Consider the following 12,972-nt stretch of genomic DNA (forward strand, 5'->3'; position numbering starts at 1 on the left):
ACATGGTCCGAGGTAGATCTGGACCTTAAAAAAGCAGCTCACTAGAAGCAAAAGGCAACTCTTTGGCTGCAGAACGTAATCTGTAATCACTTTATTATTGCCCGGGCTCGCACGCTGACTCCAGCTTTTGTGACGGTGCTAAAATTGTCCCTCCATCACAATGGCACTTGAAAATTCCTGCCTTCACACCCACATGAACGTGTTCGCGACGAGGCGCCCGCACAAACACACAAACGCCCACCCCCGCACGGCGTGGCTGATTTCAGCACATTATTTAAATGTCTGTATGTGAATCTGCGAGTTCCTTTGTCATCAGGTTGTGATCCAGCCAATCATCGACAATCAGCCAGTCCTTTCACGCTAACGGAATAATTGCAAGTGTGTCTATTCCTAATAGCAGGGTTTTAAAAGCCCCGACTGACACAGCTCAAGTATTTCTAAAACAAACAGCTCCAAAGATAAACTGAGGCACACGCTGCCGGGAAAATGGCTCCGTGGGGCACAAAGGTTCCACTCCTCTTAAGGTCAAATGGAGACAAAAACTCCTTCAACAAGCTCTAGATCTCATTTCTACATCTGAAATCTGCAGTTTGTACTTGGAAAATGATTTGATTACTTAGTAATTAAAAGTGAGCAATAATAGGAGAAATAAAGTGAACTTAAAGGACGCTTTTTTTAAGGCCTATTGCAATAAGCAATAAATCAGTAAATCACATGATAAATTAAAACAAGCTCAGTACCATTTGCATTATTTATCGTTTTTCTCTTTTCTACCAAAAACTGGATAACCAAAGTCTTCAGTCTGGTGCTTTGGTCTCAATTAGCCCTTTTTTTTAAGGATGACTTTGTTTACAGAGACTCCATAATTCACTTATTTGTTGTTTTATTCATTTTGAAAACTTAAAATGTCTTCAAAATTCAGTTTTAAATGTTCATTAGACTTTGAAGTTTACCGATCTTTGAGAATGTGTTCTTGCATTATTACACTATTATCATCACATTACCTGAAAATGGCCTCAAAACGACAATATTATCATAATCACAATAACTTCTGGGACTATTTATCAAAATTTGTGATTGTGACAGCAGGTCTACTTTTGCTTCCACTCAGGCAGAGTCAGCAGTTTCCTCTGTATTCATTCAGGGTACTTCTTCCAAATGTTACTTCTGCTTAAGACCTTTCAAGCTGAACTAGATCAGTCTGGTAAATTGTCTGGGACTTTGTAATTAAAAAAAAAAAAAAAAGCAAAATCAAGTTATCTGATTCAGGTTTAATCTGAAGAGGAGGAGGAGAAGCGAGAAGAACAGAAGACAGAAGAGATGAGCAGGCCCTCAAATTATTCATAGCCTCTCTGCAGATTTGTTAAGGGGATTGGAGGCAATTTGAAGGCCTCAGTTGAGTGTTTGACTGGAGCGGCATTATGTCCCAGTATTCCATTATGCCGAGGTGCCGTAAGGGGATGAAGACCGGCCGTCCTATTAGCCTCTGTATAAACAGATAGGGCAGCGCTCGGGGGATTCTGAGCCGCAGCAGAGAGGGTGAACTCTGACTCTGGGAAGATAGATGGCAGCAGACATGAGTGTGCACCATCTGCTTGCTTTGACTCACTTTCACATTATTCTCCCCACTTGCCACTGCATCTTCCCTTTATTTGCAGCCTCAAAAGGTGCTATGATGCTTTCTGAGAGGCAAGCAGCGGACATTTGATGGTTTTTGATAATGGACAAGAAAACAAAAAGGTAAATGTGGTAACGGTGTCGCCTAACGACATTTACCCTCACATAAGCACAGGAGGGTACATTCTGTCAGTAATGAGTGAGAATACCGATTACAGCACGATCATGGTTGTGATTTAAGTATCTCAGACTGTACGTTTTTTCTGAAATAACATACCGTACTTGTTGTGCATGTGGCATGTTGTTAAGTGTAGCTTCAGGACAGAAGGAAGGGCATCAGACTTTAATCACATTTAGCTGTTACTCAGGTTAAAGTTTCACAATACAGTTGTCTGTAAGGTCAAAGTTGGGCTTCACATTTTTACAAACAGTTTTTGTTTGAGACAAATCTAAACCATGTTTTTGTTTAATGCAAAACATTTCCATTAACTCATGTTTGCTGGGTTCACTTTGCCTGACTAGAAAAACTGTAGCTTTGAAAAGTCTGTGAGGAAATATAATCTTGATATTTTTTGGGCCCATAAAAACAATAAATGTCACAATCTCTCTATAGATTTGCTGTTGACCCTTCAAGGGTACAATTATGGATTTTCTGTAGCTGATTGATTTCTAAGAGTAAAAGGTCTCTAAAACATGGCAACAAAACAGAAACTGACAAAATGGAACATTTTGAGTTTAAAATACTGAGGATATAAGCACAAAAAAGGGTCTATAACTTATTGGCAGAGAAAGCAAATCTGGTTTCCATCATGCTCATAGTGTAACAATGCTGAGCATACTACGACTGCAAAATAAAGGGTATCAAGAGCAGTCGTTGCTATATTTGTAACGTCGTTGGAGTGGAGCTGGACTCTCTGACAGTGGTGTCAGAAAGAAGAATCCTGTCCAAGATGCAGGCCATCTTGGACAATGAGTCTCATCCACTCCATGACGTGTTGGCCAGATACAGGAGCACCTTCAGCCAGAGACTCATTTTGCCAAAGTGCACCACAGAGCGCCACAGAAAGCCATTTCTGCCTGTTGATATCAGGCTTTAAAACGCCCAAGTCTGAGCTAATTTATTCAATTTTTTTTCTGCGCTCATTTATAGATTATTTATTGATTAATATATTGCATGTGATTGCTTGTTATTTATTAATTTATTTGTTTATATCTAGTCATTTTGAACTTGTTACTCTTTTATTCATTACCTGAGATGGAGTAGCTTTCAACAAATAAGAAATTTCCCCTTGGGGTTCAATAAAGTATATCTATTCTATTCTATTCATATGACAAAGGACTGTTTGGAGTGAACTAATGGTTGATTACAATGTTTCACACGTTTTCAAGTAGCATTTTTTAGGCAAATGCAATATTTAGCCAGTTGGACAGGGCAACAAAAGCTCACACTAGACACAAAAGACAATAATGTTCAGAGTAAGAAGCACAGATTAGAAGGAGAGGAAATAAGAAAACAGGTGTATACCGCACCTGATATCGTCATGGTAAAGTTTATCAATATTATTGCCTCCTCAAGATTTTCTAATATTGTGCAGCCTTTGCTGATACAACATCAAGCATGTAGCGTTTAAAGTTAGATGCACATCTATTTGAAAGATGTTGTACCAATATCTGCCTATTGGTCTATGAAAATTCCAGATTATAGGCATTCAGTGCCTGTGAGTAGTCAAGACAGGCTATTGACTTGTTGAAGGCTGGCTCTAAAACCTCTCTCTCTGTCTTCTTAAAGTCATTACCACTTCACCTGAAATAATGTAAATATATTAGCTAAAAACATATTTGTGAATATCATCCATTCCCATAAAGACATTGGACAAAGTGTTGACAAGAATATTGTCCCAAATTATCTGAAAACAGACAATCTCTAATGTCTAAATTCAGACTACAACAAACTTCCAGGGAGAGACACTTAGATTCAGATTCTCTCTCTCTTGCTAAGTTAGTCCTAATTGGATTCACAATGAAGAGCACTTTTTAATGAATGTAGCAAATAACCTGGAATGACCTCAGAGCCAAGTCCACACTGGGGGGTTTTGATGATCACCTGTTATGTTCTTATTACAAATGATAACATCAACTATCTACTTTACTACACTTATTAAAATCACCTGCTGGCTCCCTTGGAGCAAAGACCACTGACCAGTGATCTCCAGCCATCTGTATTCTATGTCTTTCTTTCCGGCTGGTTCAGCTCAGACTTTTGACATCTGCTTCCAAATCTCATCAGCAGAGCGTGGCTGATCCATCGTCAGCTTCTCTTAAGGATATCTTCTTTCACACTTCGTTGTTTCAGTGGGAAAGGTCAGTGTTCCTCGTCTTATTTTTCAAACAGTTGTAAAGGTTTGCAGTCTCTTTATGGCTTTGACAACTGTACTGCAAATAAATGCTCAAAGAAAGAGAGTATAGTTCATGTCGGTGATCAAATAAAACTGTAAGACTTTTGCTCATGGTGACAAATCCTTCAAGGTTGAAGATTTTCTTTATTTGAATTAATGTTTTCCTTGGTTTTCGGGCCCCAGTCTTCACAAATCTGAAGACTATCAAGCAGACTATCAAGCAGACTGTTTTGCACCTTTTTGCTGAGTGGAAAATCTGACCTTACTTTTACTCTTTGTTTCATGTAAAACCTTAACCTACATGGAAGATTAACAGATCATCTATGAAGTGGTCAATTTCTTGCAAATGACATGAAACTGAATTCTTCAGTAATGTATTTAAATAAACCAAAATACTGTGCTTCTTTTAAATGTTCAAGCATTTTTATGATCATAGTGTTCTTCTCCAGCTGCTGCTTCAGCATAATGTATTCATTCACTGCCACATGGACGTTCTGCTGCACCCCAAATTCAATGCAGTTTTTAAGAGTTTCCATTTCTTTAGAGACCTTATCAACATTTGTTGATATGCGTCTACTGTACTGTTGATCTCAGTACTTCTCAAATAGTGGGGCGCACCCCTGGGCAGGACTTTATAATTGTCTTTATTCACGTTAACTGATAAACAAGCCTCCGCTCACTAGGTGGAAGCAGTGTTCAAACTAATCAACAGGCTGCCTGTTCCAGCCAGTAGAAGTAGCTACACAGCCCTGTTGTTCACGAAGCAGAAGAAGAAAAAAAAACGGAGCAAAGAATACAAGCGCGGGTGTTTTGAAATATATCTGCCGTCATAGAGTAGAGATGGAGAAGTCTGACAGTGAAAAGAAAAACGGCAGCAGAGGTCAGTGAAGCAAGTGTGACGGAGTTTTATGGCCAGGTTGAGAGATTTTTATTTTCAAATACAAGAATACAGTCATAATACTGCAAGAACCAAGTGCTATTAGCAGAATTGGTTAAATATTGGCAGAATGTATTAATTAGTTTTATTTTGTAACCAGGTTGCTGTGTATTGCAGACTTCTGCCAAGGTCCCTCTTGAAAATGAGATCTAGATCTAAGCGGGGTTTACCTGGTTAAATAAAAGGAAATTAAAAAATAAAAAAAAACCTAAAGATGCAATATTGCCGGAAGAAAGTTGTTAAATTTAAAAGCTTCAGAGTGATATGTAACGCAAGTCTGGTTCTTTCTCTTAAATAAAAAGTTGTTTAAGCAATCGTTTCAAAGTCCTGGGGCTGAAAATTTGCTTCTGATGTGCTAAAACATTTAGTACTTAGTCATTTGTTAAACCAATACCATCCATAACTTTACAAGACCTTTAGTATTCCCCAATTTAGTGCAGTATGGTGAAAAGTGATCATAAAATTACGATTTTATTCTCGTCCAACTTTACTCGTATTTAAAACCCAAATCAAAAACTCAGAGCCTGGTCCTTATACTCCATCATAAGCCACTAACTGTAGCTCGCAGAAAAAGGCCAGGAAATAGACGGACCCTACCTTTTTATTGTTAATGCAAAATGTATGCACTTTTCATCTCTTCTCATCTGACAAGCTAAAATATAAGCAATATTGCTGCAAATCTTTCCACTATAAATGTTAAAAATGTTATACTTTGTGAAAAACTACACCGAAGAAGCTGACAAGTAACCAATGCAGTTGTAAAAAGTTTTACTGTATTAAGTCTAAAAATCCACAGTGCAGTGAATCATTTGCACTTTTTCTCTTTCAAACTGAGTAGTCTTGATTAAATATTACCGATTCACTCAATAAACTGATTTTGGAAATTATTTAGAGACTTAGAACAATAAAACAGCGGTGAAAAAAAATTATGATCCGTCAGGGGGGCTAGGGTTAGGTTTTCAGATGAAATTCCTATCAATCCAGTCAAAAACCATCTTGGAGTTTATCATACATAAATCTAACGTTATATGCTCAGGCAAATATACTTGTCCATAAGTTTGGATTCTGTTCTGATGAAGTGAAACTGAACTTGTTTAGATCGTACTGTACATCACTGTATACTGCACATTTGTGGTGCAATTTTAAAAGCGCCAGTCTTCATAGATTGAAGGTGGCTTATCATGATGCATTAGGACTTTTGTTAAATAAGCCCAGATGGACCAGTGCCAGTGAACTGTTTGTATCTGCTCGCATCAGCACTTTGATGGCTGTTTTAAGAAAACTTATGTATAAATTTATTTGTCTATTGTCTAAGTCTATTGACTTGTTTAAACTGTTGACTAACGTTAAATATAGTGCAGTAAAATATTCATCTGTACTTTGGTATGACTGCCTCCTGAATGGTCAGGAGCGTTTTTTATTGTACTTTTTATTCTTTTATTGTATTTGTATTTCAGCTGCAGCCTGATCTTACAAAACACCTTTGCTGGTACAAATAGATCAGAGTGTTGTGCCAACATCCCATTTGGATAAAAATAAAAAAGCCACACAGACAGATTAAGAAACAAGAAACAAACAGTATGCACTTTGTCAATATTGTAAAGGAAGTCTATTTTTTTTTGTTGTTGTATTTTGCTGAGTAGTTAAAGTGAGTTTTAAAGTGGTTGTAAAACACTGAGGATGTTTGGATAGTTGCAGAGATGGAGGAGAGCAAAAAAGAAAGTGACAGAAGCCAAAGAACTACGATAGCGCAGTGCAGTTTGGTGCAGAGCCTATACATCAGAACAGAATCACTGTGTGACTCCTTAATGAGTGAACTCATTTCTTTGCCTGCCGGTTTCTATTTTAGAACAACTCTTACCTAGATAAGTGAAACTAGAACTTGATAGAAAAAAAAACTACACATCTACTCATTTTTCAAGTAGCAGCACCAACTTCTGTAGTTTTGAGTTAAATTATCTGATTTTTTGGGGGATTTCCAAAATCAAAACAGAAATTCTGTACTCAAAATACTTCTCCACTCAAAAACCAGCACTAAGTCCTACTTTTGTATTTCACACAGACAGGTTACAAGAGCAATCTAAAGCAAAGAACATCAGGATAACATCTCCATATTGGACTTGTAAAACACCTTCCAGCTCCGGCAGCAGCTCTCTGGTTTGTTCAGGCAGCGTGTCTAAAGAAGATCTGACAGCCAGCACTTCACCTGCTGTATTAGCCGTTGATATGCGTCGTGTTTTTGTGCATGTACGCCGTTGCCTCATTCGACGACACAAGAAGACAAGCCATTAGGTGTATGTTTGCCTATGTCTGGGGTAAAACAAACAACAAAAAAAACAGTACTTTTTTTTTTCAAAGAAAAAAGTGTATTATCATAAAACAAGACGAGAGTAGGAACAGAACAGAAAGCCCAACTGAAATGCAGGAAAAGAGAAACGGAGGTAAAGAAAATGATGTGAAGTGATAGGAAGGCGCGAGGCACAGAGTCAATCCTTTACTTCATGTCTCTACTGCCCCTGAGAGGCTTATTTGTTAGCCTGTTACCCAGCAAACAAGCTGTGACTCCTATTCTGCCTTGGCTGTCAAAGGGATATAGTAAATGCCACAGCAGCAACACACACACACACACACATGTGTGGTTCATCCCTGCAGGGTGGTTTCAAAAACGAGCTCAAGGAAGGCCATCCAGCCAAATGATCAAATTGCTTTATTTATGGGTCTGCAGGAAGGATGTCTACTTTGTGTTTGAGATGGACTTTGAATGATGTTGACAATAATGAAGCAAAATAAGATGTATTAAACCACAGCGTGTGTGTGCGTTCGGTTGCTCTTGTGACTCTTGTATCTTGTGTATATTTGTTCATAGTTAAGCTAAAAGACATCCTGCAGCTTATCAGTCAAGACCTCAGTGTTTATCTGCATCGATTTGTTCCCTCCGTCTTTAACCCCTCGACTGGGTCATCCCTCAGCTGGACGGGGGGGGGGAGCCTTTGGCATTCTGAGGGAAATGTCACAGCTGTCAGCTGAGAAACGGATACATCCAACTGAAACCAGGGTTCCCTCACCGGCAGACTTAGCCTGAAGACATGCAAATAGAGTCCCAACAATCTATGACTGCTGCCTGTTATTCTAGCCGAAGGAAAGCAGTGTCTTGCAAACGTATTCAAACTCCTTGAAAGAACAATGAACGCCGTCATCCGAAAATGGAATGGGTGATACGCCTGTAAAAACTTGCCAAGAGATAATAGGTAAAGGGAGGTATAAAGAAAAAGCAAAGAGACCAATGGCAACTCTGGAGGAGCTGCATAGATCCAGAGCTCAGCTGGATCCTGTTGGCAGGATAACTAATAGTCGTAAACTCTAAAGCTGACCTGATGGAGGAGTCAGAAGAAGAAAGTCAAACATAATGATTTGGCTTATATCCAGGCATATTCTTGTGTTAGAATGGTTCAGTCAAAGTCCTGAGCTAAAACTAATTAATAATCAGTGGCAAAAGTTTAAAAAATGTATACTGTATACAAGCTCTCAACTCAGTCTAACTGAACTTAAGCCATTTTGACAAAAACAAATAAAAATCTGTCTCTACAAAATATAAACTAAGGGAAGCTGAAAACAAATTCATTGTATACTTTTCAGATCTTTATGTGGAAAAATGAATATGCATCGCTTCTCTTCACTATTTTAAAGAAATGTGTGTTTATCTAATTCATGAATCCTCAGAAGGAGATTCACCCAAAACACATTACTCAAACCATTTACCACACGCACGCACGCCGTTTTGTGTACGTTTCTCCTTGCCCAGACAGAGTTATAGCTGTTCAGTTTGCAGACTGACCCTCGAGACACCTGTCACACCAAGAGTAACGTCTTTAGATGACTAGGCTTTCAATCATGATTGTGACCACCATGGCCCTGTGATGTGATTTAGAAACACAGAACAAAATCCAAAAAACCAGATCATTTTTTAGACAGGAGCGCAAGATTATTACAGTGACACCATTACTGGATTATTGTCATTGAACCAGTCAACTTTTTCACTTTGATTTATTGTTAGTAATATAAATAATTTCCATGATTTAGGTGTTAAAACCCTAGAAATTAAAACAAGTGTGCTGTTTTTGGGTTTTTTTTTTACAAATAACTATTGAACAACAAATACTTTCTAAATACAGAGTTCTAAGCTTTAGCCACTTATATAATTCTTTATTTAATCAGGTAAACCCCGTTGAGATCTAGATCTCATTTTCAAGAGGGACCTGAAACAAACTTCACTCCCCGTAGGGGAATCGAACCCCGGTCTCCCGCGTGACAGGCGGGGATACTCACCACTATACTAACGAGGAGTATAAGTTGGCTGGCTAGACAGCTGGGTGTTATTGCTTAATGAATTTCAGTGAACTGGTTAAAAAATGTTTTATTTAAATATGAATAGAAGGATTAAAGTTATAAAAGGAAAATGAAAAGTATTCATCCTCTTTCTAAACCTGGTTTATTTGCAGGATCACGAGGTGGCAGACGTCTATCATCTGCAATCAATCTGTAAAATAAAGAGTACATCCTGAACAGATCGTAAGACACAAGGCAACAAAGAGGCACAATACACTCAGCCATGATGGTTTATGTCAAATTGAGAGTGGCCAGTTAGCCAAATATGCATAATTTTTGGCCTAAAGGAAATCTCCACATATAAAAGCCATAGGTGGGATTTGGACTTTGGTCCTTCTTGCTGTGTTGTAAAACTGTGGTGCAACACAACTAAAAAAAAAGTATCAAAACCAAAAATATTTAGAACTTTTAGTACTGTAACAGGCTAAAGGTGGATTTTTTTTATATTTGCTGTAAAGTTTGGCATTTTAACAGAATGGATGCAAGAACAAAGTCACCAGCTTCTAAACAGTCTTAAGAAAGCTTCAGAAGGTTGCACTTAAAAAACAGATCAATGAAGCATATTCTGCATGATAAATAATTATAGAGAAATCCCAAACATTTTATTTAGATTTTAAAACCTTCCCAGTATGGACACTATTTAAATTCTGCAGCTCAAAGCATCAAACCAGTCAACCAACTGTTTCTTCATCAGCTCTGACCACTGATCAGCAGGTCAAAGACTCAAAAAAAAAGATTCTTTCTCCAGTTCATAAAAGCTATAAATCTATAAAAATCATTTTATTACAAGCATTTATGTGTGTTAGGAGGAGCAGGCCAGAGCTAAAAACTCAGAACTGCTAATTCAGATCATCCCTACTTGTTACTGTGGTACAACAATAAAGAATGAATGCTGTTAAACAGATACACTACACATTACACACCTACACACAGATATAAATCAATGCAAACATAATTATGTAAGCTTCAATAGCTATAACAGCCCAACTAATCCCACACAAGCTTGAGCAACACCATTATTAAACTGTCCCCAACACCCTGATGCTGGTTTTGATATGCACACACACACACCCACCCACACACACACGCCCACACACCCACACACACAGATAAAATACTGAATCGAGGCCAAGAACAAAGTGTTGAGCTCCACAGAATAAATCCATCTCTAAGCCAATATGTTGCCCTACTCCACATTGTGTCTTCCACCCCGATCCATCAAAACGGCTCATTCACAAACATGGAAAAAACACACACGCACAGAATGGAGCAATGCTATTCCCGGAAGAGCTAATCTTCTAAAACCATTACAGGGAACAACGTAGGTGCAGTAGCTATAGGGAGGATTATGTCCAAAACACACACACGGACACCCCCGCACACATTAGCTAGCCTATTTTGCTCATGACACTTCCTATATGCTGAACACTTCTGCGTAAATAGAAACTCCTCTCAGAAGCTACGGTAACAAGCTCATATCAGCTCATTTCATAGACAGGAATGTGGTGTGGATTCACAAGTCTGAGTACCTCAAGTATCACTGACTATCGCCATCAAAAGCAGTGTCCATTATAACAGCACAAAGCCATGATGGTTCACTCCTTTTGGTAAAACTACAATGACCTTGCATACAGTGCATCATTCACGAAAATATCTCTAAAACAACAAAATGGCAAATGAAATGCAAGTCCCGGTTACTTACTAATTATGATAAAAGAAAAGCAAAAATGCACCCAAGTTGTCAAACATTAATACACAGTTTTAATGCTCAGCCTTTGAGATATTTTAGCCTGCCACATATTGCAGCCACATTCTCACCAGTGTAAGAATATGGATGGCTACTGAGTCCTGGAGCCTTTTATGGGCAGACAACCTCAGATTAGTTGGAGTTCAGGGGAAACTCCATTTTCTTGCCCATAAGCTAAGGAAGTGGTAGGAATCACCTGGTATAATGGATGAATAAATCTTGATTGCATCAGTTATCAGTGAAATTTACATGGTGTTTCCTAATGACATCACTCAACGAGAGTATTTACAGGATGTTTAAAACTCGACCGAACTCTGAACCTTGTGGAACACCATAGGAGACTATGAAATTATAATGAATATATTCTACTATTTTAGCAGTAGAAAAAAAATTATTGTTTCTCTTCATTTTCATATACTAGTAGTAGTAGCAATATGTGTAATATGCTAAGGATTAGATCTGGAAGAAGAGAATCTAATCATTTGAGATGTGAGTTGGGACAATTCTGACTCAGTTAGCAAACAACAGTGTTCAAATATCTTGATGTTCATTTCTAACCCAATTGCAAAAGGCAAAACTCTGAAACTGTGGCCTCTTGACAGTTCACGGTAAATATTATAAGTATACAAAAAGAAAAAATACCTTTTTGCAAGAAACAGGTGATATGCAGGATGTGTGAAATTGAAAGAAAATCTTTAGAAATAGAAAAAGACAGACACATGTTTGAACAGGTTTTGACGTGAAGGTTGAAGTAAAACAACACTGAAAGCCCACCAAGCTAGCAACGCTTAAGATTCTCCACAATTCAGAAAAGGCAAAACAACATGCGAAGTTAGACTATTACTATTACTGCAAAGCATGTTCTGATGGGGAGCAGCTAAACTAAAATTTCTGCTACAGTGCCCTGTAAAATGTAAACATAATTTATGAACAAGCAACTGTTCTTCTCGGCCAGCCTTGTTAGGTGGCAAATCTGTTCTCTTCTCCCACCACCCCTGTGATATTAGTCAGACAATCAACAAGCCACTTCAACACAGAGGTAGTTTAATTGGATGCTGCAGAGAATTACCATCCCTGTTGCCTAGCAATGAATCCTTATGCCAGTATTGTTGTCTTTGTGCATGCCTTTCTCACAAAATACCATCTATAAGTACTATGCAATTACAACATTTTCTCTCAACAAAGTTTCTAATCAAGCTGCTGGTAGACTCCTGCTCCACAGATTCTCTTCAGACACGTGATGTGATGCCTGGAGCCATAATAATGCTCTTCAAATGACAGACCTAAATAGGGGGATGCTTCCTGAATATAACAGGAGAAGGCCAGTTACCAATATTAATGTATATCATGGTTTTAATCTAGTGGTGGGACTCGATTAAAATTTTGAATCACGTTAATTGCAGGGTCTGTAACTAATCGCATATAATTGCATTTTAATCGAAAACCATATAATCGACAAAGACAGCAATGATCTCAATTCAAAAATCCCTTTTTGCTGCTAAATTGTTGAATAATTAGACAGATGAGCTCAACAACAAAGACATTCATTGTTTTGTAATCTGTTATTTAAGTTGTCCAACCATCAGGCAGTTGCAAAGTGTTATTACACCCATTTGGTTTTCAAGTGTTTCAGGAAGTGTTTGTCGAAAAACAAGACAATCAACGAGGTTTATTAAGGTCTAAAGTCTCTTGATTTGTTTGACAAACACAAATTAACTGGCAGTAAAAGAAAGGGCGAAAAAAACACTAATCTGATATGAATATATTGCTGTTAGAGGTAATGGCTGCCAAAAGATGACACTATGAAAAGATTATGGGCCGCATGCTATATGTCACTGTCACCGCCAGGTTGCTTGGCCAGAGAGACCAATAAGCAGGCTAAATGAGGC

The 12,972-nt window shown here is 38.1% G+C and overlaps 1 protein-coding gene and 1 non-coding gene across 2 annotated transcripts in view; both read right to left on the reverse strand.

Annotated features, from left to right (window-relative positions):
- Positions 1-12,972, reverse strand: part of itfg1 (integrin alpha FG-GAP repeat containing 1) — a 170,352-nt gene that overhangs the window by 148,884 nt on the left and 8,496 nt on the right. The window lies entirely within an intron of this gene.
- Positions 9,222-9,293, reverse strand: trnad-guc (transfer RNA aspartic acid (anticodon GUC)). The gene has a single exon. It is a non-coding gene; the product is annotated as a tRNA-Asp (tRNA).

The sequence above is a fragment of the Xiphophorus hellerii genome, chromosome 4 (assembly GCF_003331165.1).
Source record: "Xiphophorus hellerii strain 12219 chromosome 4, Xiphophorus_hellerii-4.1, whole genome shotgun sequence".
In the NCBI taxonomy this organism is placed as follows: Eukaryota; Metazoa; Chordata; class Actinopteri; order Cyprinodontiformes; family Poeciliidae; genus Xiphophorus; species Xiphophorus hellerii.